At 49.7% G+C, this 23,623-nt stretch overlaps 1 long non-coding RNA gene across 3 annotated transcripts in view; it reads left to right on the forward strand.

Moving 5' to 3' along the window:
* Positions 1-23,623, forward strand: part of LOC138515634 (uncharacterized) — a 257,144-nt gene that overhangs the window by 194,142 nt on the left and 39,379 nt on the right. The window contains exon 3 of one of the 3 annotated variants that reach the window (XR_011282126.1): positions 9,888-10,000. The exons of the other annotated variants lie outside the window; for them this stretch is intronic. This is a non-coding gene — a long non-coding RNA (uncharacterized lncRNA). Of the gene's footprint in view, positions 1-9,887; positions 10,001-23,623 lie in introns of those variants that run through there. 3 annotated transcript variants of the gene reach the window in all.

The raw sequence follows: 23,623 nt of genomic DNA on the forward strand, positions 1-23,623 counted from the left end.
CAGAAAAAAACAGGCGGTAGCAGCTTCCCTGTCATGGCAGCCCAACACTGGAATGCCCTCCCTCTCAACATCAGAAATGACCAATCCTATTACAGTTTTAGGCAAAGCACCCTCACCTGGTTACGCTCCAACATTCCCATGACTGAACAATGCCCCTGCACCTAGCCTACCTCACTGTATATATGTATATAAACTGACCTGCTAAATGTACAATACTGCATATATATTTGTATATATGCCTACTTAACAGACCATGTAAGTAATGTAATGCTCTGCTCAACCTTCAACTGTTTCCTACCCTGTAACCAAGTCTTTATGTATACTTACTCCTCTGTTCTCTGTTGCGCCCTGTTACCTCTGGGTTTTGCGCGCGATAGCCAATAAATAAACAAACAAACAAACAAACAAGCATGATATGCTTGCAACATAACATTGGGAAGGGAACATCAACACCAGAGGGCAGTTTTGGTCCCCCCGCCATGCCTTTTCGAGGTGATTCATTTTGATTTCATTAAGTTGGAACGTTGTCAGAACTACAGATATGTTTTAGTTATGATCTGTGCCTTTAGTAAATGGGTTGAGGCTTTCCTGCTAAAAGACGCAACAGCAATGTCAACGGCAGAGACCATGCTTAAGGAATATTTTCCTCGGTTTGCCTTGCCGAGAGTAATTTGGTCCGGCAATGGCTCACATTTTATCACTTGTCATCCTGCAAGTATGTGCGGGATTACAGATTGATAAACGTTTCCACTCAGCCAGACATGCTCAGAGTGCCGGCCTGGTGGAACGCCACAATGGTATTTTAAAAAATAGAATTGCCAAAGTGTGTGCACAGCGCAATCTGAAATGGCCTGACACTTTGCCAATAGCCTTACTATTGGTGCGGACAACCGCACAGTCAAAGACAGGGCTCGCCCCCTATGAGATTGTCATGGGGAGACCAGCCAATGTACGGAATGCACCTAGACCAAAGAAATTGAGGGGCATTGAATATCCGCTTTTGTCTGATTATGGTGACCAGTTGACTCAAAACTTGCGTTTGATTCACCAACAGGTATGAGCAGCCCTCCCTGTAAAATACGAGGGTCAATGTCATTAACTTCGACCTGGCGAGTGGGTCCTGTTAAAAAATTGCAAGAGAAGCACCTGTCTTGCACCTCGTTGGAAGGGGCCCTATCAGATCCTTTTGACTATGCAAACTGCAGTATGAGTGACGGGCAAAAGACACTGGATCCATGTTAAGATGGATTTCTGAACTCGGACCTGGAGGGGCAGAGGTTCAGAAGGCCAGCCTAGTTTCTTGGAACAGGGTAACCTCTGGACAAGTCAGACCAATCAGGGTAGCGATGGCGGCGGTCAAGACTAAGTCTCAAGAGGGGTGAGGGTGACGGAAAGACCTCAATGAGCACACAAAGCAAGGACACTTACAAATTACTCCAGACAGGTGTTATATTAAAAATATACACACATTTAATACAATGCCTTTGTAACATCGACCATAGCAAAGAATCACAATAATACTAAAGTAAACCAACACATCACAATCAATACAATATATATATACAAGACCGCAGGGTCTAAGGAGTTAGGAGCACGTAATATGTAGACCACCTAGATGGGGAGGAAAAAAGGCAGTGCAAGTAATCATTAGACCCAGTTCGACATCCGAAATACACCTAACTAGGAGGAAGTGCGAGCCCTACGAAGAGAGGAGCCTTATGCTCAAAAGTACCTGTACGCGCTGGTGCCAATGGACAAAGGAGTGCCTCTTCAAGGATAACAGGCAGTTCAGGAAGGTGAATGAAGCGATGCAGAACAAGTCCCCACTACTCAAGCAAGACCTCCACTTGTGGGCAGAGGCAGGGTGAGAGTGCGGGGTGGAGTCGCTATTTCGCAACAGCGGTAGAAAAGAAACGGGCTCCTGCACGAGGGGCCACCGGTTGGGGTATGGACTACTCACCGGTCCCCGACGCAGGCAGACCCAGACTTCTCTAGTTCAGTTTACATTGCTGGCAGGTTCAGCTGCGATGATCAGGACGTCGCGACACTGTGTAGATTCTGCGTAGCAGGATGCAGGGTAGAGGGTGTCCCAAATGCAGCGGACGTGCACAGGTTGTTACCACAGCAGGGCAACACGGCAACCACGTTTACTCTGGTCCGGGTGCACTCATCTCACTTCAGACCTGGGAATGCCAAGTGTACGACTTCTGTGTGAGGGTGCCGGGGACGCAGAGCAAGCAGTAGCCCAAGTTTCGAGGGCTTCCCCGAAACGGTGGCGGTGACAGAGCAAAGCATCCTGCGTAAGCTGGTCAGCCCACTGGTTGGCCCCGGGACACTTCCGAAGACGCTTACTTGCAGGGTTTGATGAAGGTGCTGGGAATAGTTGGTCCCACTATTCCAAAGGGTTGAAGCGCCTTTGCAGACCTTCTAGGACAATCAGATGCAGAGGGGCCTCGCAGGATGGCAGCGGCTCAGGGTGCCAAACCTTCAGCAGGTCACCAGCGGTTCCTCGACTCAGCTTCTTGTTGCAGGATACTTGGCTCCTTATCCCTTGTTCGGTGTGAACTCAGGAGATCGGCATGGTAGTGGTGTTTTCAGCCTCCTCTTATCCAAAGTTCCCTTTGCGCCAAAACAGAGAGAGCCCAATGGGAGATCTGCTCACAAACACTCACACCATACGTGGACCTATCACGGACCACGGTGGTCCCAGGGATTCAGGACACTCTAGACTCTCTGGCACCCAGGATGTGTATTGGGAACAGACATCCCAGCCCATATCCTGGAGGCACACACAAGGCATGCAGAAACCCACGAAAGCGTTGTGTTTCGCGGGAAAGTGCATGACCAAATAAGGACTGCTCTGGGTCGGCTCGACCTGGGTGAAGGTGAAGGGGCAAGACGGTCAGCGGACAGGACAAAGAACCTCGTGGCAATGCCATTTTGGAGCCAGGCCACTCATTTGTGCCAAACGCGGTAAGCACAGATAACATGGCGAAAAAGGGTTCAAAACACAAGAGAAATGATAGCTGCCACCAGTCCCATCTGTGACACACTTGCACATTTCATAATAAGTCCAGCAAGAGTTTCTAGGGCCTTTGGAATGACTAGAGACCCAAGTGCACGGTAATGTAAGTTACGGTGCACTCTTGTTTCATGTTGCTCAAAAACTGCAACATGAGGAAAGGACTAAGGGAAACAAAGTCTCCCAGTACTGACTGTCTTAAGGGCATGTCAGTTTCCCCATAAGAATTGAGCGAAAGCCCAGAGGAGTGCGGCAGAAGGCTGCGCTTCTCTGGCAAAGTCTAGATCAGGGTGTAAAACAACAGCAAAACATTTGGGGGTTGCCACATGGAGGGAAAATTGCATACAATTATGAAATCTTTCCTAACACTCACCCCTCCCAGACTAAGGACAGGGGGAACTAATCCACCCCTGGATGAGTTTCCTGTTCAGGTCGGTTAAACATTCTGGACAACCCATCAGCATTGCTATGTTGGACACCTGGCCTATGCTCAATAGTGAAGTCAAAGCCTTGCAGACTTATGGACCACCTAAGCAACTTTGGATTATCTCCCTTCATGTTCATTAGCCACTTTAAGGGCTTATGGTCAGTTTGCACAGTGAAGTGGGTCCCATAGAGGTAGGGCCTCAGCTTCCGTAGGGCCCACACAACAGAGAAACATTCCTTCTCTACTGTGGACCATCTGAGCTCTCTGTCCTTAATCTGGCGACTAATGAAACCAATAGGGTGTTCCTTACCCTTCTCATCTACATGTGATAGTACAGCTCCTACACCAGTGTCAGAGGCATCTGTCTGCGCAATAAAAGGTCTTTGGTAATCAGCGGCCCTGAGAACAGGGGCCTGGCACAAGGAGTCTTTTAAGCCATTGAAGGCCTTCTCACACTCTTCAGTCCAGGTTACCTTCTTGGGTTTCTTCAGTGGGTTGAGAGCAGTCAGAGGGGTAGATATGGTGCCACAGTCTGCCATGAAATTTCTGTAATACCCCATGAGTCCTAATAAGGTTCTCACTTGGGTCTGTGTAGTGGGGGTAGGCCAGTCTTGTACTGCTTGTACTTTACTGGGTAGAGGCTGTATCCTCCCTCCACCTACTTCATGTCCAAGGTAAACCACTGAGCCTTGTCCAATCTGGCATGTACTGGCCTTTATGGTTAAGTGGGCTTTCTGAAGAGCATGTAGCACAAGGTGTTTCCCATGGTCTTCCCAGGTGGCACTGAAAACTGCTATATAATCCATATATGCAAGACAGAATTCATCCAACCCATTCAACACATGATTCACAAGCCTCTGAAAAGTGGCAGGTGCATTCTTCAACCCAGAAGGCATTACCCTGAACTGGTAAAGACCTTCCAGAGTTGAGAATGCTGTCTTCTCCTTGGAATGTTCTGCGAGGGCTATTTGCAATAGCCTGCAGTGAGGTCAAACGTGCTGAGGTACTTGGAGGCACCCAAGGTATCCACCAGCTCATCTTTTCGAGGCAAGGGGTGTGCGTCTGTCTTGGTGACAGCATTCAGAGCCCTGTAATCCACGCAGAACCTCAATTCAGAAGTGCCTGCTTTTGGAACCAAAACCACAGGGCTGGACCAAGGACTACTAGAGGGTTCAATCACCCCAAGATCTAACATTTTGTTCACCTCTGTCTTAATGTAAGACCGTACTTTGTCTGACATCCTGTATCCCCTACTTTTGGTAGGTACACTGTCTCCTGTGTCAATGTAATTTTTGCACCAAGGTGTCAAACCAGGGGACTGTGAAAACGGGGGGAAAATTGCCTAAGCAAACTTTTCACCTCCGCCTTCTGATCAGAGGTCAGGTGAGGGGCCACTCGGACACCCTCAAAGGAGCTATCTGAAGGACTGCTTTGAAACAGGTCAGGGAGAGGTTCAGACTCCTCTTCCTCAACATCGGAAGCCAATATCAGTGCTGCGATTTCAACTCTTGGGATGAAAGCCTTCAGCCTATTTACATGGAACCCTTTTGGAGCCTGTCCAGGCCTTCCAAGGTCCACTAAATAGTTGACCTCACCCAGGGGCTCAACCACTGTGTAAGGGCCTGACCATTTATCCTGTAAAGCTCTAGGCCTTAAGGGATTCATTATCAGGACTTGCTGACCAGGTGTGAAGTTGATGAGGGAAGCTTTCTGGTCATACCAATGTTTCACCAGGGCTTGTCCTGCCTTCAGCTTGTCACTAGCCAGACCCATCAGGAGTAACATCCTTTTTCTGAGCCCTAAAACATAGTCTACTGCGTTGGTAGTAATAGGGGGAGTGGGCAACTCCCATCCCTCCTTGACTATGGCTATGGGTCCCCGCAAAGGGTGACCAAACAGAAGTTCGAAGGGGCGGAAGCCAACACCCTCCTGTGGTACCTCTCGGTAGGCAAACAGTAAGCATGGTAAAAGAAGATCCCATTTTCTTCTCTGAGGTTCTTCCAGAGCCCCAATCATACCTTTTAACGTTCTGTTAAACCGTTCCACCAAACCATTGGTCTGGGGGTGGTATGCGGAAGAGAACTTGTAGGTGACCCCACATTCTTTCCACATAGCCTGCATATACTTTGACATAAAGTTGCTGCCTCTGTCAGACACAACCTCTTTAGGGAAGCCAACCCTAGTAAAGATGCCAAGTAAAGCTTTTGCGACTGACTTGGCAGTCACAGTTTTCAATGGGATAGCCTCAGGATATCTGGTAGCATGGTCGACCAATACCAGGATAAACCTTTTGCCTGAGGATGTTTGGGGGTCAAGGGGACCAACGATGTCGATCCCTACCCTCTCGAATGGTACTCCACAACTGGGAGTGGTACCAATGGAGCTTGGATTGTTGAACCACTCTTACCAGATAACTCGCAGGAGGCACAACTCCTGTAGTGACTTTCTACTTGCACCCCCATCTTGGGCCAGTAGAAGTGCATGGATAACCTTTGCTTGGTCCTCTTAATACCAAGGTGTCCAGCAAGGGGCACTTCATGCGCCAGCTGTAGCAAAAGGGTCTTACAGCAAGGGGAACCACCAACCTCCTATGGTCTCCTTCTGTACAGGAGCCCACCTTCCCAATAAATCTGATGCTTCCCAGGAGGTTCACCCTGAAGCTGGGAGCAGGCCTGTCTCCTTAGGCCTTCCAGAGATGGGCACTCACGTTGGCCTTTACTGAATTCTTCCCTGTCAGGACCACCTTCTACTAACAGATCGTTTAGTTCAGGAGGGTCGTTGGGGTCAAACACTTCAGGCATCACCACCTCCTAGTCAGGTCCGGGTGATTGACCAACTACTTCCACCGCAGTGGTAGGCGATTTAGGGGGAATATTCTCTTTCCCTCTTCTTGGTTTCTTGACTCTTTTGGCCTTGGGTTTCCCTTTTGGCTGGGGCACAGCATTGGTCTTGGCCAGTGCTGCCCGTGTTTGAGAATTTGTGCAGGGTCTGTCGGCAGTATCTCCCACAAGCCCTAAAGCTCTGAGATCATTGCGCAACAAGACCTTTCCTGGGACACTCCTCTGAATGCTCACTGGAATCCCAGCCTCTGTACCATTGATAGTAAGATTTCCAGGTATTGCTGGGAACATGAGAGGTGGGCCATCAGCCAACTTAGTGGGCATCAGAGTAGCTCTGGCAACTTCCTCTTAGTCTACCAAGGTAGAATCCACTACAGTGCGACTGCACCCACTATCCCTAAGAGCTGGAGTATCTACTCCATTGATCAGCACACTGTCTTTAAAGTAGTTCTTGGTGTTATCTGGAATCCTAGCATAGGCCTCTGCAACTTTAGGCTCCCAGGAACCCAGGGAAACTAAATCTACCTCAGATTCTATCCCACTGGGGAAGGAGTCTCAGGAAAAGGATGCTCCGGTAATCTGTTCTTCCTCGTAGGAGGAGAAGGCCCGATTAGCAGAGTGGACCCCCGAGGTTTTGACCTTACATCTGGGAACCCCCTTCACGTGGTCAGTTGCTCCACAAGCAAAACAAGACCCATTGGGTCTGTTTACATAGGGAGGCTTATTATAACAAGAGTTCTGTTTTGGGGGCTGAACCTGTGAGTTCTCTTGTGTCTTACCCTTATTTTTATTTTTGTGGCCCTTTTGGGAAGAAGATTTATCAGTTTCCCCACCCTCCTTATCTTTGGACTTTTTCCTTTCCTCCTGCTTACCAGGATGAGTCTTGTCCTTATGGGACACTCGATGTGACACCCATAAATCTGCTGCAATGGCAAGTTTCTTAGGATCTATCTCCTTGCAATCTGCCAAATGCTGCTTAAGCTCAGGAGAAGAAGATGCAAAAATATGTTCCAACATGACGAGACTTATCATACCTTCAAAGGTAGAAACCTTATAAGCTTCGACCCGGCCAGTCAAGTTTTTTAAGGATTCAGTTACATAAGGTACCCAAGTACCACCTTCTTTTTTCTTATACTCTCTGAATCTTTTTAAGTATTGGGCAGGAGTCTTCCCAAACTTTAAAAGGAGAGACTGCTTCAACATTGCAAAATCTGCTCTCTCAGCCTTCGACATTACCATAATGGTACTGCAGCCAGAATGGGACAGTCTGCTAAGTACCCAGGCAATTTTATCAGCATTGTCAACTTGTTGAACTTCACATGCATACTCAAATGTATTCAGCCAGTGCATAATTTAATTCTTTTCCTCATACACACTGAGCAGATCTTTTGGAAACCTTGGATGAGAGGAGGCCCCAGACCCATGTCCAGGACCCTTGGATCCATTGGGAACTTGGAGCTTGGCCAGTTCCAACTGGTGATCCCTGTCTTTCTGTTTTTCTGCCTGTTTGATTTTTAGTTTGGCCATATTTAAATTAAGCTCCTTCTGCCTAAACAGCAGCTCTTGCTTCTTGAATTCAAGTATGGCCTCAGCATCATCACTGGCAGAGGAAACATTGGACATTTCATCCTCCCTGTCCTCATGGTCGCGGTGGACCAGTGCAGCGGCAGAACTGTCAGTTCTACCAGTGAGAGCAGCCCCACCTCCTTCTGCACTGCCCTCTGAAGCTATAGCGCTAAGCTGAGCTTCTTGCCACGCTATGATTCTTTGGATCATTCCATTTTTGTGCCTTGCGAGGAGACACCTCTTTCAGCACACATCTTTTTCAATGTTTCGGATTTAGAAGCATTTAAAGTTAACAAGGTACTTGTTTCCATACTGTTAGATAGCACTATGGCCTTTAAAAATGTATACTACGACAATTCACTACGTATCCTGTTAGGAATAACTTGAAATGCCTTTGCTCGTGCGCAACACTGGATACCTTCAGTCGTATCCCACCGCTGTACACCAATTTGTTAAAATGGATTTCTGAACTCAGACCTGGAGGGGCAGAGGTTCAGAAGGCCAGCCTAGTTTCTTGGAACAGGGTAACCTCTGGACAAGCCATGGCTCAGGGTAGCAATGGCAGCGGTCAAGACTAAGGGCCTCATTACACGATGTGTGGTAGGGGATTAACGTTACTGGTAGGGGAATACCGGTATCGTTAAATACCCATGCCAATTACGACCTGGATAACCGCTATTAGGGGCACCGCTAAGTACGGTGCCACTAATAGAGGCTAGTTCGCGGGCGTGCGTCCCTTCATCCCGTAAATAGCGGCATGGTCGCTAATAGCACACCATCACAAGCCATGCAGACATGCAAATAGCGGCATGGCAAAGCCCCAAAAACCCCTTACCAGCATGGCGCTAATACCGGCATCGCGAACCACCCATTAAGAGAACTGCCACAGGTGGACACAATCAGCACAGGTGGAGGCAATGGCGACTGTGGCAGCACAAAAGGATTACACCACACCCCTTCACTCACCCCTTCCCACCCCAAGGTGGTTCAAATACTAGCAGCATTACATGGGCTGGAGGACATGATTGCAGTGCAGCACCAACAACAACAGGCAGCACAGAGGAGACGCAGGAGGAGGAGGAGGAGGGCAAGACAGGCGCAGCAAGCACCACCAGGGCACCTAGTAATACCACAGGGGCAGTGTTATTGGGGGGGTGTGGAGATGCATACTCCACCTGAGTGTGATGGGGGAGAGATACATACTCCACCTGGGTGTGATTGGGGGGGGGGATACATACTCCAACTGGGTGTGATTGGGGGGGGAGATACATACTCCACCTGGGTGTGATTGGGGGGGGAGATACATACTCCACCTGTTTGTGATTCTGGGGGGAGAGATACATACTCCACCTGGGTGTGATTGGGGGGGGGGAGATACATACTCCAACTGGGTGTTGACTGTCGTCCGTAGGACAAATGGACATACAGATGTACGCCAATGTCCATCAGGGAAGGCCCCAATGTACTTGAGAAGAACCCACATGCAATTTGAAGGTGCACAACATTGAGAACAATCCAGGTTTCCAAATATGACGCATCCATCCACATCCACATTGCACATCATGCCACACCACATATTACACAAATCAGCAACATGGCATCAAGACTGTAATACAGAATTAGCGCTGCACAACATCAATACAGCTATGTGCCCTTGAATGCATGCAAAGGGATCACCCCTAGCCATAGCACTGACCCACACACCTATAGCACCACTGAAGTGATGCTTCACAGCATGGTAACATCAATGTCAGAATGGCAGTACACTAGCAGTGTGGTACCAAATTTGCCTGGGCCCAGGGACACCTAAGACCTGGCCTCATCCAGGACATGTCAATTACTGTTGGAGGCATGCATCGGGCATGTCCACTTGCAGGGATGAGCTCACCTTTGCACATTGCAGTCACACAGATCGTCTGCATGTATGCTGGGAATCGTGGATGTCAATCACAATGCAAATTCGATTAGTGTGATATGTACAGGCCGCACTTGAGGTGAACAAAAACAGGTCCCCAATCTTCCACCCATACAGATGATGCTGGCTATCCCCTGAAGAGGTGGCTCCTTACCCCTGTACGGAACCCACAGAATAGGCACGAAGAGGACTACCATCGTGCACATACCCATACCCGCGTCGTGATTGAGCAGGCATTTGACCTTTTGAAGACACGGTTCCGGTGCATAAGCAGGTCGGGTGGGGCTCTCCTGTACGGCCATGAGAAGGTGGCCAAGATCACCATGGCATGTGTCATGCTGCACAATATGTGTATCAGACGGAATGTGCCACTGCCCCCTGATGATGAAATGCAACCACCTGATGAAGATGATGATGGAGATGAGGACAGAGGGGATGGGGATGCTGGTCATGCAAGAGGCGATGCCCAAGAGGGACGCGATGTGCGACAGCATCTGATCAACCAAATATTCTGAGACACATGGTTCAACTCAGTAGGATGGATATGGGTATTAGTGCACTGGTGTCTGTGGTGAAGCGCACAATGGACCCTGTCCCCAATAAAGTACACATACACAAGTCCAAGCCTGTGTTTTAACTAGTCACCATTGTATTAAGGTATAATGATATGAAAAAGTGTATGTCCACAACTATCCCACCACCCTTTCCCCCAACCCTCCCCCACAACACTCCTGAAACACCCTTTCCCCCCTCCCCCCACAACACTCCTGAAACACCCTTTCCCCCCTCCCCCACAACACTTCCGAAACACCCTTTCCTCCCTCCCCCCACAACACTCCCAAAACACCCTTTCCTCCTCCCCCACAACACTCCAGAAACACCCTTTCCCCTCTCCCCCCACAACACTCCCGAAACACCCTTTCCCCCTCCCCCCACAACTACCCCATGTGTGGCTTGCACAATGTTGGTGTCCTCCTGCACACGTGCCAGCTAGACCCTGCTGTCCCTAATTCCCATTGCCACCACCACCATTAGGAGGTTGGGAGGGTCTGCGCCTCATGGTGCGGATGGAGCGGCGGAGGGGGCTTGCCTGCCTTGAACTCGCAGAGGATGAGGTGGCTGTTTGTCCCTGTGGTGGTGGTGGGAACTGGCGGTCCATCGCGTCCTCTATGCGCGTGAGGACCTGCCTCAGTTGGCCAATCTCCACACACAGCCTGTTGGCACATGCTTCCATCGCCTCCCTCGAATGCCTAGCAGTTTCTGTGACCTCCCCCCTGAGACGGGCAGCCTCTTCCACATGCTGCCCAACCAGCACTGTAATGTCCTCCTGGCGCTGCCTGATGGTGGCCAGGACATGGCCACTGTGGCCAGCTTGTGGTGTGGCTGCTGCACCTTCCTCAATATCCCGGACATCAGGTGAGGCCACCAGTGGGCTTCAGCACCCTCCCGTTTTCTCCTTGCCAGACTGGCCATGGATGCTGGATCCTGGTGTTGGCCGTGGAGATGCTTCTGGGCTTCCTGGGGGTGTGGGGGTGTGCATTTGCATTGTGACCTGACTAGGGTCTTCCACATCTGACAGCGGCGCTGTGGCTGCTGCCTCACCAGTTAAACTTGTGGTAGCAGAGGGTGGGCCCTCCCTGGGTGTAAGCTGGGTGGGCCCTCCCGGTGGGCCCTCCCGGGTGGGCCCTCCCTGGGTGTAAGCTGTGTTGGGCTCCCTGGGTGTAAGCTCTGTTGGGGGATTCACATCAGTGGGTGTGGCAATTGTTGCTGGCGTAGATTGCGGTATTGGTGCAGTGGCGCTCTTGCGATGTTTGCCCCTCTGCACATGCTCACTCCTCCCTGTGCCCCGTGATGTGGTGGGGGTGTCTCCTGTCTCCTGTGCCCTGGGTTTTTTCTTGGCATGGGGAGCCTGAGTCGCTGTGGCAGGCTCTTCGCTGTCTGTATGTGAGCCTGTGGGGGACAAAGAGGAGGATGACATTGGTGATGGTTCAACGTGCTTCATGCAGATTCAGTTCATCATGCTGTTCTGTGCATTGGGACTTCATTAGTGGGCATTCAGGTGATGGGGCTGTTGAGTGGGTCATCCATGCATAGGTCTGTGTGGCACTTGTCTGTAGTGATGCGTGCATGTGTGTGTGTTGGGGTATGACACTCACATGGGCAGGGTTGTGTGCATGTATGTTTGTGGCCGCATATATGAGGTGAATCTGGGCTCACATTTGGGGGGTGCCTCACCGTTTACAGTGCATTGTTTCATGTGTACACTCACCTCCATCTGATGTTGTGGCCACGCCATGCTCCATGCTCCCGACTCCCTCGATGGATTCCACATCAATCATGCTGGCGCAGCTCTCCTCCCACTCCTTCAGTTTAATTGGTGAATCAGCGCCACCTCCTGTAGCCATGGCCAGCTTGTGGTTTGCAGACAGTGTGCTGCGGACCCGGAGGCGGAGATCGTCCAACCTCTTCCTGCACTCCCTAATGGTGCGGGTGGTGGTGCCCCCCGCACTCACTTTCAGGGCGACCTCTGCCCAGATGGCCTTTTTCTGGATCAGGGTCTCCCGCCGCATGTCATTGGCAAATACCACATCAGAGTTTGCTGCAAGGGTCTCTGTCAGCATTATGAGTTCCTCATTCGTAAATTTCTCTTTACGCTGGCGGTCTGTGGTTTTTATTATGGCGTTTGGCATGGTGAGGGGATTCTTGGGGCTTAGGGATGTCACTGGTGTCGAAACAGATCCTGGGGGCAGAGGATGGCAATGGATTGTGTTTTTAAAGATGGCCGTCGTGCTCTTTCCCGTTCCTGTGCGATGACGCTATTTCCGGTTCCGCTGTTTAACCGTGACCGCTAATAGCGGTGACTGCTATTTCCGTGGTGCAGGAGGTCGGTAGTGCTATCAGCGCTTTCGTCGGTGCCGCTAAGTGTTTTTTTGGGGTCCTTAACGGCATGGCGGTAGGGTCATTACCGGCATGGTGCTATGCTCGTGTCCGCGTAATAGTAATGGTACGCAATTAGCGGCCTCTTGCCAAGGCAGACACGTTAATAGCGCCATGCCGGTAAATGCCGTTTTTTACCACGTACCGTGTAATGAGGCCCTAAGTCTCAAGAGGGGTGAGGGTGACAGAAAGACCTCAATGAGCACACAAAGCAAGGACACTTACAAATTACTCCAGACAGGTGTTATATTAAAAATATAGACACATTTATTACAAGGCCTTTGTAACATCGACCATAGCAAAGAATCACCATAATACTAAAGTAAACGAACACATCACAATCAATACAATATATATACAAGACCGCAGGGTTTAAGGAGTTAGGAGCACGTAATATGTAGACCAACTAGATGGGGAGGAAAACAGGTCGACATCTGTTCGACATCTGAAATACACCTAACTAGGAGGAAGTCCGAGCCCTACGAAGAGAGGAGCCTTATGCTCAAAAGTACCTGCACGCGCTGGTGCCAATGGACAAAGGAGGGCCTCTTCAAGGATATCAGGCAGTTTAGGAAGGTGAATGAAGCGATGCCGGACAAGTCCCCACTACTCAAGCAAGGCCTCCACTTGCGGGCAGAGGCAGGGTGAGAGTGAGGGGTGGAGTCGCTATTTCGCAACAGCTGTAGAAAAGAAACTGGCTCCTGCGCGAGGGGCCACTGGTTGGGGTATGGACTACTCACCAGTCCCTGACGCAGGCAGACCCAGACTTCTCTAGTTCAGTTTACGTTGCTGGCAGGTTCAGCTGCGATGATCAGGACGTCTCGACACCGTGTAGATTCTGCGTAGCAGGATGCAGGGTAGAGGGTGTCCCAAATGCAGCGAATGTGCACAGGTTGTTACCACAGCAGGGCAACACGGCAACCGCGTTTACTCTGGTCCGGGCGCACTCGTCTCACTTCAGACCTGGGAATGCCAAGTGTACGACTTCAGTGTGAGGGTGCCAGGGACGCAGAGCAAGCAGTAGCCCAAGTTTCGAGGGCTTCCCCAAAACGGCAGCGGTGACAGAGCAAAGCGTCCTGCGTAAGCTGGTCAGCCCACTGGTTGGCCCCGGGACACTTCCGAAGAGGCTTACTTGCAGGGTTTGATGAAGGTGCCGGGAATAGTTGGTCCCACTATTCCAAAGGGTCGAAGCGCCTTTACAGACCTTCTAGGACGATCAGATGCAGAGGGGTCTCGCAGGATGACAGCGGCTCAGGGTGCCAAACCTTCAGCAGGTCACCAGCGGTTCCTCGACTCAGCTTCTTGTTGCAGGATACTTGGCTCCTTATCCCTTGTTCGGGGTGAACTCAGGAGATCGGCATGGTAGTGGTGTTTTCAGCCTCCTCTTATCCAAAGTTCCCTTTGCGCCAAAACGGAGAGGGCCCATTGGGAGATCTGCTCACAAACACTCACACCATACGTGGACCTATCACGGACCATGGTGGTCCCAGGCATTCAGGGCACTCTAGACTCTCTGGCACCCAGGATGTGTATTGGGAACAGACATCCCAGCCCACATCCTGGAGGCACACACAAGGCATGCAGAAGCACGCAAAAGCATTGTGTTTCGCCGGAAAGTGCATGACTAAATAAGGACTGTCCCGGGTCGGCTCGACCTGGGTGAAGGTGAAGGGGCAAGATGGTCAGCGGACAGGACAAAGAACCTCGTGGCATGGCCATTTTGGAGCCAGGCCACACATTTGTGCCAAATGCGGTAAGCGCGGATAACATGGAGAAAAAGGAGAAGAAGGAAATGATGATCTTGACGCTCACAATGAGCCTGCTTTGATCGACACAGAGTGTGCCATGAAAATCCTTCCTGGGCCTGTGGGTCCTGGGGAGATTGCTACTTCTTCTTCATTGTCTTCTTCACCATCAACCAATCTTGCTTCTTCATCTTCTTCAGGAAACGATGATGCTTTCTTCACTGATCATTCTGTACCTGGTGTTTCAAGGTACAATCTGCGACCACGAAACAGGACTTAGATTTAGGACCTGCTGACATTACATTAAGGTAATAGAATAGGAACGTGCAGCTAGGATTCTGCACCCACAAGAAACCAACATTGGGCTAGTCCCTTGTCATTTCTCTGCTGCATACGATAAGAGGCAGGCACCGGCAAAGTTACCTTCAATCAAAATAGGCCATGTGGTCAAGTGCCACCTACGGATGAACTAAAAGAGCCTAACAGTGAGACTTCTTAACGGACACTGAGATACTATGCCTGTGTTTGGGTCCACTCGTACTAATAAGGATAGGGATCATTTTGCTGATGATGAGCCTGTCTATAAAAGGCCATGGTCCCCTAGGACCAAATGGATACTGGTCACAATAACAGCTTGTGTTGTAATTACATTGACACTCGTATTTTGGTATTTGGAGAGTATGCATCCACTTGATATTCTATTGCCAACTGCAAGTGTCTCCACTGTGCCTCCACCATATGCGCATTCACATACTCTTCATCCTCGAGACCTCAGACATAGAGGGAGTTATCATAACAACACCCTCTTGATGATTGTGAACGCCACACATGCTATTCTGAACAAAACAAACTGCTGGGGCCGCTCACATCTGCCACAACATAGGGAATAGGGATTGGGCTGGTATATACATCCACTCCCTTTAACTACTGCTTGTTATGCCTCACTCAGGGCATTATTCTTTGGCAGATGGAATGATAGTGTTACTGGAAATTATGTCAACATAGATAAGAATGTTGAAGCTGCTAAGGTGGATTGTTTATCCTACACCAAAGAACCTTGGAGCTAAACTAAAGCTGTACTAATCAGTCATTTAGATACCATCTGTCCCAACAGTGCCTTCTCCGTTCAAACAGCAAAGTAGAATGATAAATAGCTGAATGTGCTCTTTTGCAGAAATCCTTGTTTTCTTTCCTTGAAACTAACTGACTTTAAGCTCCAGAACAAATGGTAGACAAATATAAGCGAGTAAAATGAGGAATGTTACCTTGTGTCTTGTATTTGGAAAACATGCGAAATTGTTTGATGGAAAACAGCGAACTGTGCAAAGATGTTTAAGCATGAATTAGTTATGTAGTTAGGTCATGAACCGTTGGTTATGTATTACACGAAGAAGAGCCAGACGATGTGTCCAAGTTTGTGAAGAATTTGTATGAAAAATGCATGTTTTTGGAATGTTCAGCACTCTCTCATCTCACAGTGTCTACTTGCACACATTGTGGGGTGTTGTGAGCCAAGAAGCTGTATGTTAATAAAAGTACAATTATAACCTTGACCATATGACTGGCGTATTTCTATTTTTTGGTAGTATGCCTTGATATTCTTTAATCTTTCACAGGAAGCTGCATTAGGATGAGGCGGTATTGGGGTGCTGGAAATGCTGGAAATGCTGGAAATGCATTGGCGGGACAGGGCCTCCCTGTCCTTGTCCTGTAGTCCTTTTTCATTTGTGTTCTGTATTGTTTTCTGCCAGGAGTCCATGTGGGACTCCTAGCAGTGCAGTTCTTCCTGTTTTTGGTTTGGTGTACAGATCCATGGGATACCATTATGGCACCCATGGGTGGGGGTACAACCCTGCGCCCCTAGTGTATGTTTCTGGGCACCTGTGTGTGGCCCACAGCGCAGGGTATGGGCTGGTGGCAGCGCCATGCTGAATTTGACAAGTGCTCTGAGTATCCTCCATTTTGGGATACCCAGGCCCTGCCATTGGAATCAGTTGATTCCTGATAGGAAACAAGATGGCCCTTGTGGCCTCTTGCTTTCTATTGCCTGTTACCTTGTTTTCCCAAAGTCCTGGGAAGCCCTGACTCTGTCACTTCCCCCTGACTGGCTGTTGGGTGGAAGTTCCATATATGGTGTTGTTGTGAAGTCCAGGTTAGACTGAGTGGAGCCTTCACAGTGACTGTATGTTGTTGGTACACCCTGTGGGTGGGCCCTGGGTGAATGGAGTGTGTGACCAATATGCACTTCTTGTTGTGGATGTCTGGTTTCTAGTATGAAATACAATGAATGAGACAGCCCTGCTCAAAACTGGTATGAATGCAGTGTGTAGTGTTGAATGACTGGGTACTTGTCCCAATACACATTCCTTGTTGTGAGTGTCTGAAAGGGAGGGGAATGGCCTGAATGCACTGTATGCCTGAATGGCTGCCTGACTGCTGAATGCACTTCTGAGTGATTGGTCGCCTGAGTGTGACCCAGCAGAATGAATGAGATATCAACTTGTATATCTGGGGGCCTCTCACTGCTAGAATTCGTTCAGAAGCTGAAGTTGAAACTGACGATTAATCTCGAAGCCGAGCCTGAAGAAGAAGGTTGACTGCTGTCTCCCTTCGCCGAAATCCGAAAGCCGTCGGGACTGATCCAAGAGAGGACCTGGATAGGCGCCCTCTTCCCATGCTCCGAGGGACCATTGAGCACCACTTACCTTTGCCGAAGCTCCCTGAAAGTCAGACCCTCGAAAGGCTGCCGACCGGAGACAGGGACCGCCGAGGAAAACGAAGATAAGCACCGGACAGTCCATCCACCATCGTCGACCAGGCTTTACAAGTTTGCTGTAACCGCTGGCGGCCTATCGAAGCCGTGTTGGCAAGAAGCGGGGACCGATTGATGCCGTGCCACCGACGACTGGAGCCGCCTGCTTCTTTGCCTAAGACTTTTTGATTCACGGATGCGCTCGTCCTTATCCTGCCACAGAAGGCCAGGCTGTCAACGCGCCGAGGAGCATCCGCCAGTAGGTTTCCTGCCACCCCATGACTGTAGAGACACCGAAAGACTCAACGCCCTTGCTGGGCCACAGTTCTTCACAAACTCTTTGCGGTCTTGAACTATTAACATCGAGGTGCCCCACACACCTCTTCCTTGCTGGAAATTTTCGAATCCGCATCGACGAGCACCACTGGGACTGAAGCTGTCGCCTCAACGCCAAGTTCACTTTCTTCGAGGGATCTCGATGAGCCGTGGCTCCTGCTTTAAAAGGAGCCGCTCAATTAGGATCCGTCGATGACTCGTTTTCGAACTCTGCTATTCCAGGTACATTGGGGTGGTAGAAACATTATGGAAGGAAATAATACTCATAGAACAATATATGGGCTGGGCTTGTGATATATCTTTATTTTACAGGTTGCCCAGGTGGGGGGATTTCCACATAGAACTGTGTCTAGGTAACGGGGCAAGTATTCTGCCAATTGTTCTAATCAACTGCTTTCCTCCTATTTCTATTGTTGGTTACCTTTATTAAGTGATTTGTGTGACGTTTGACCAGAGTACAGTTGATGCACTTAAATAAAATCTGATAATAATTGTGGTACCACTTAGAACTGTATATATTTGCCATTGTAGATTTACTGAGCACAAAGTGAGTTATTGTGATTGTGTATATTACCTTGAACCTCAGTTATATAAAGACTGTGTTTTAACTAATACAGTGTGTGGACATTCCTTTTTGGGTGCTTGGGGATTACACTGTACTTAAGAACCAGCCTGCATCACCTCCTGAGAAGCTAGGCCCTGATTGCTCGTCCATTGCTACCAACAATAGAGAATCTTGGCTGGAGTCCTCAGTGCCTCTCCTCTAGCATATAGAGAGCTGAAGTACAGACCCCCCCTCCAGTCTTTACAGGTATGATGAGGACAAGGAAAAGAAAGGAGGACTAAGAAGAGGAATTAGGAAAAGGGGCTAGGACATGGAAGAAGATGTTTTGGACTGCAACCCATCACACTATATTGAGCATAGTCAATTGCAAGGGATCATAGGAGTCGTAGTCCAAAACCCCTGGAGAGCCACAGGTTGCAGACTCCTGGCCTAGTGGAGTGCTTGAATCAAACCTTAAAGCACCTCTTGAGAAAGCTGGTAGATGAAGATGGAAAGAACTGGGTAAACAATTTCTTTGGGACAGTTAACCATCTGGTAGACCCCTCAGGCATCTATATGTTTTTTTTGCTTTTTAGCTTGTAGATGGGAAACAATGCCACCATGCATGAATATGCTTAGAGGCAGCGGAGCAAGCCTGGAAAATATATCGATGAACTCTACTCAATTTGTCACAGGAATGAATGGCGCTCATCCTGAAGACGTAAATCAACATAAGTTCCAGGCGGAGGACAAGCAAAAGCATTTGTGCAATCATTAGGCCAAGCAATGGATGTTGCAGTTCAGTCATTAAGTTCTGATCTTGACCCTGACCTCAGAGAACAAGCTGCTTACCCAATGACATGGCCCCAATCTCATTACTGAGGTAATCCGTGACTTAAATCATAAGGTCCAACATAAGGAAAAATATTAATCTTTGCAAGCATACCATGTAAAGTGGTTGAAGGAATCTAAGAACTTAGATGATCCTACTGTTTTATTCCTGTTCTGAAAATTGCATTGTGAAAGCATTTAAATTTAAATGGCATTGTGAAACCTAGGCCTTTTTCCCTCTATGCCGGACTCTCAAACTTAGGTGTGTTTTAATCTTGTTCTGAAAATTGCATTGTGAAGGTATTTAAATTGCATTATGAAAGTATTTAAATTGTATTGTGAAACCTAGGCCTTTTTCCTTCTATGAAGGACTCTCAAACTAAAGGTTTTTTTTCTCCTGTTCTGAATATTTAAACTGTCCTCTTGTCAAACTGTTCAACTTGTCTCGCCTCTCTTGCCTGCCAATACCCTGCGCTGCCCTGTGCTCTCTGTCTCTCCTATTTTCTCTAACTGCTTCTCTATCAACTATACTGCTCTCCTCACTAAATCTGGTACGAAGAACTTTAAAAAGGACATCCTGGTCTCCAACCCAGGCCTCCCTATCGCTGACACCTATACTAGCGCCTCCTCCAGGCAAACTTTCACCGACATCCTCTTTGTCGTTCCCTCGCCAGACCTATGGACTCTACATATGGTCTCTGTGCTCTCTCCCTTCTCTTCTTCTCCCATTAATCGTGGCACACGGTGGGATGCCCTCCTGCCCTCCTTCCACTCCTCTAAGGTCATCATTAATGTTTACTTGAATGGTATCGTCTTGGCCCAAGGCCCTCAAGCCAACCTTCTCCTCTTTGACAGACGCTTCCCGCGCCTCACCAATTTCCTTTCTTCGCCTGCTGTCCCCTCTCCCCCCTCCATGGCTTCCTCGCCTTCCCGTGCTGCCTCCTCCTCGGCTACCTTGCCCTCTCTTCCTTCCCTTGATGCCCCCACTCGGGTTTCTACTTCACCTTCACAAGGCGTAACTCTGATTTGTACCCATCCCCGGAAGTCCTTCAAGGACGGCAACCTTCTCCATATTGCCACTCTTATCACTCGCTCAGCTGTCAAACACTCCGACATCTGCCGCCTCCTGGAGGAGCTTACCTCACCAAGGGCCTCATCACGAGTTTGGCGGTAACCCTTAAATCCAGCGGTAGCGCTATTACCGCCAGATTTAAGGGTTGGCCAAATCAGGGCTTCGGAGGATTTCTCCCCAGCTCTGAGGTGGGGGGAAATCCACTGAAATTTCACATTCATACCACAGGCGGGAAATCCGCCGGCGGTATGAGTGCAAAATTTCCCCATTGAGCCCAATGGGGAATGGGGCATTCCCGAATGGGCTCAATGGGGAATGGGGAATTCCAAATACGCCAAACCCGTGATCCCGCGCTAATAGCGCCAGTCGGTTTGGCGGTAGGGCAGATAGCGCCAGCGCTATTAGCGCCGGCGTTACCGCCCAACTTGTGATGAGGCCCCAAGACATGGTTCACAGCCAGCTATGTCAAGAGCTTTGACACTCTCCTCCCTGATGGCTACAAGGTAATCTCCACGCACAGGTCCAACTGCTCTGGAGGAGGGGTAGTCCTGATCTTCCCCGAGTCATTCCTATGCAGGCCTACTCCTCTTTCGAATGCCTCGTCTGCAGGCTCTCTCTCTCCAGCCATTCCCTTACTGTGGCTACTATCTATCGACCACCTGGTCACATCTCCCCCTTCCTCTCTGAGTGGGCTGACCTCTCCTCCTCCCTCCTGGTCTTGACAACTCAACTCCTCCTTCTTGGAGACTTCAACATCCACCTGGATGCCTCCTGTCCTTTCTCTAGACTCTTTTACAACCTTTGCAACTCTCTCTCACTCTCTATTCTCCCCTCTGGCCCGACTCGCTCTGCAGGGCACACTCTGGATATTCTGATCTCCTCAGACCTTCCCCTTTCTATCCCTCTCACCACTCCTCTCTCCTGGAGCGATCCCTTTCTCCTTGCCTCCCATCTCACACTCTCTACCCCTCAGGCCAAGCCAACTCCAACACTGCCACCCACCTTCTCGGTTATCCGACCCATGAAATGCATGTCAGTCGAGGTTTTTGCTGCCACTTTCTCACCCCCCTATCTCCCTTTGGCTCACTCACACCCTGACACAGCCCTTTCCATATTGCACTCTGCTATTTCTGATACTCTTGATGTTCTTGCCCCTGTCATGAGGTTCAGCCTGAAGCCCAAAGCCAAGTGCAACTCCTGGTACGACGCTGACCTAGTCACCCTTAAACGCGAGTGCAGGGTGGCTGAGAGGAAATGGCGTAATTCTTGTGCATCCTCTGACAAACTGGCCTGCCGCCTGCTCCAAAGGCATTACCTGCTCTCTGTCCTCACCAAGAAGAGAGCTCACATCCAAGCCCACTTCTCTGCGGCATCCAACAATTCGGCTGAACTCTTTAAAATCTGCAAGGAACTGGCCAATCCTGCTGCAGTCTCTACCTCTCCTGTCCTTCCCAGGCCCTCTGCACGGCTCTGGCTTCTCATTTCATCTCTAAAACGCAGGACATCCTGTCCTCTTTCTCATCCTCCTCTCCCCTTCCTCCCTCTACTCCCTGCTCTTACTCTGGCCATTCCTTAGCCTCCTGCCCTCCATGCTTCTCTTCCTTTCCCCTTTTCTCCCCAGACGAGGTTTCTAGACAAGTCAGATCTATGAAAGTCTCGTCAGTACAGGTTCATCCCTGCTCCTACAAAACCAACAAGGACCACATTGACTCCCTGGCTCCTGCCCTGGCCGACTTCTGCAACTACTCCTTCACCACTGGAGTCTTCCCCTCACATCTGAAGCACTCCCTTCTGTACCCTCTACTCAAGAAACCCTCTGCCGACCCTTCCTGCCTGGCTAACTATCGCCCAATCTCCATCACTCCTTTCCTGGGAAAACTCTTGGAAAAGCTGGCCATCTCCCAGCACAATCTCCACATTGAATCTGCTGGCTGTCTCTGTGACCATCAGTCTGGCTTCAGAGCTGCCAGAAGCATGGAAACTGCTCTCCTGAACATCCGTGAAGACCTGCTCTCCAACCTTGATTCCAACACCCCCTGTGTCCTCATTTTACTTTATCTCTCCTGTGCCTTCGACGCGGTCAACCACGCCATTCTGCACAACCATCTCTGTGATTACCTGGGATCACCGGCCAGCCCATGGTGTGACTGACCTCTTTCCTCTCTGATCGACCCTCCCAGGTTCAACTTGGGTTTAACCTCTCTCCCTGGATTTTCAACCAATACCTGGCACTTCTTGCCCACCGCATTGCCGTGCTCTGCCCTAACTTCCAGTGCTATGCGGATGACACTCAGCTCATTTTCCGGCTACCCTCAGCCTCCTCTTCTTCTCCCTCTCTCATCTCTGACTGCCTGTCCGCCATCCAGGAGTGGTGTGCCGCCAATGATCTCTGCCTTAATGCCAGTAAGACTGAGATTGCCCTCATTGGCACTCTGACTCCCTCCTTTCCTGTCACTCACTGGCTGGCCTCTCTTGCCCCTCCTCCTGCTCCCACCTGTGAGGCTAAAAACCTCAGGGTCAACTTCGACTCCACACTCTCCTTCTCTCCTTACATCTCTGATGTCTCTAAGAAGTCACACTATCAGCTGCACCTCCTCAGTGGTATCCTTTCTTCCTCTCCTTCGCCCAGAAACTCACTGTCTCCAGAGCTCTGGTTCTCTCTAGGCTGGACTATTGCAAAAGCCTCTTTCTAAATATTCCTGCTTCTACTCTCTGCCCTCTGCAACTCATCCAAAACAGTACTGCGAGACTTGTCCTTGGCCTCAAGCCCAGGGATCGTATCTCTCCAGGACTGAAATCTCTGCACTGCCTCCCTGTGGCTGCAATGATTAAGTTCAAAACCCTCTGCATTGTCCACAAGGCCTTCTGGAGCTGCAATACCGTCAACTCTCTCTTCCTTAATATATACCTTCTCGAGCTCTTCGCTCATCCGCTTCCAACTCCCCAATGGTCAGTCGCTTCTCCAAGCAATGAGTTGGTGGTAGATCTCTTTCTTCGGCTGGGGCCTCCCTCTGGAACAGCCTCTCTGCCTCCCTGAAACTTGAGGAGAACCATCTCCAGTTCCGTAAACTCCTCAAAACCTTTCTCTTTGCTTTGGATTTTTCTCCTCCTCTCCCCTGCTGACTTCCTGGTTGAAATCTAACCTGCACCGGTTACCTGCCCACCCTCTGATCTTGGTCCCAGGTGCCCTCCCCAGACAGTCGCACACCTGCACTGCCTTCCTGGCTACTTGGTGACTGTTTCTGTATCCCTCAGTCCCACTTCTAGCACTTGATACATGTTGTCTGCACTTACCGTTGCCACTTGCTGGCCGCACTTCTACTATTGTTATTTATTCTTTATCCCATGTACTGCACTGTCCCTCCCTTCTCCCTCTCCCCCCGCACTCTCCCCCTTCCCTTTCCCATGCACTTGCGCAATCTGAATGACACCTGGCCTAGTAGGATTGTTTGTCTGTCTTCCCCATGTTCCCCCACCTTGTCTCATTACGCCTTGAAACACTTGTTTATAGGTGCGTTATAAATGCCCTATCATATCATATCATAACTTTGTAGCCACTGCCAGTTATGAAGGTCTGGACAACGTTATCAGGAGACGATCCCAGAATTACTACACCTCAACCTGTCCTGAGACATG

Source organism: Ambystoma mexicanum, chromosome 6q, assembly GCF_040938575.1.
Source record: "Ambystoma mexicanum isolate Mex_15411 chromosome 6q, UKY_AmexF1_1, whole genome shotgun sequence".
NCBI lineage: Eukaryota > Metazoa > Chordata > Amphibia > Caudata > Ambystomatidae > Ambystoma > Ambystoma mexicanum.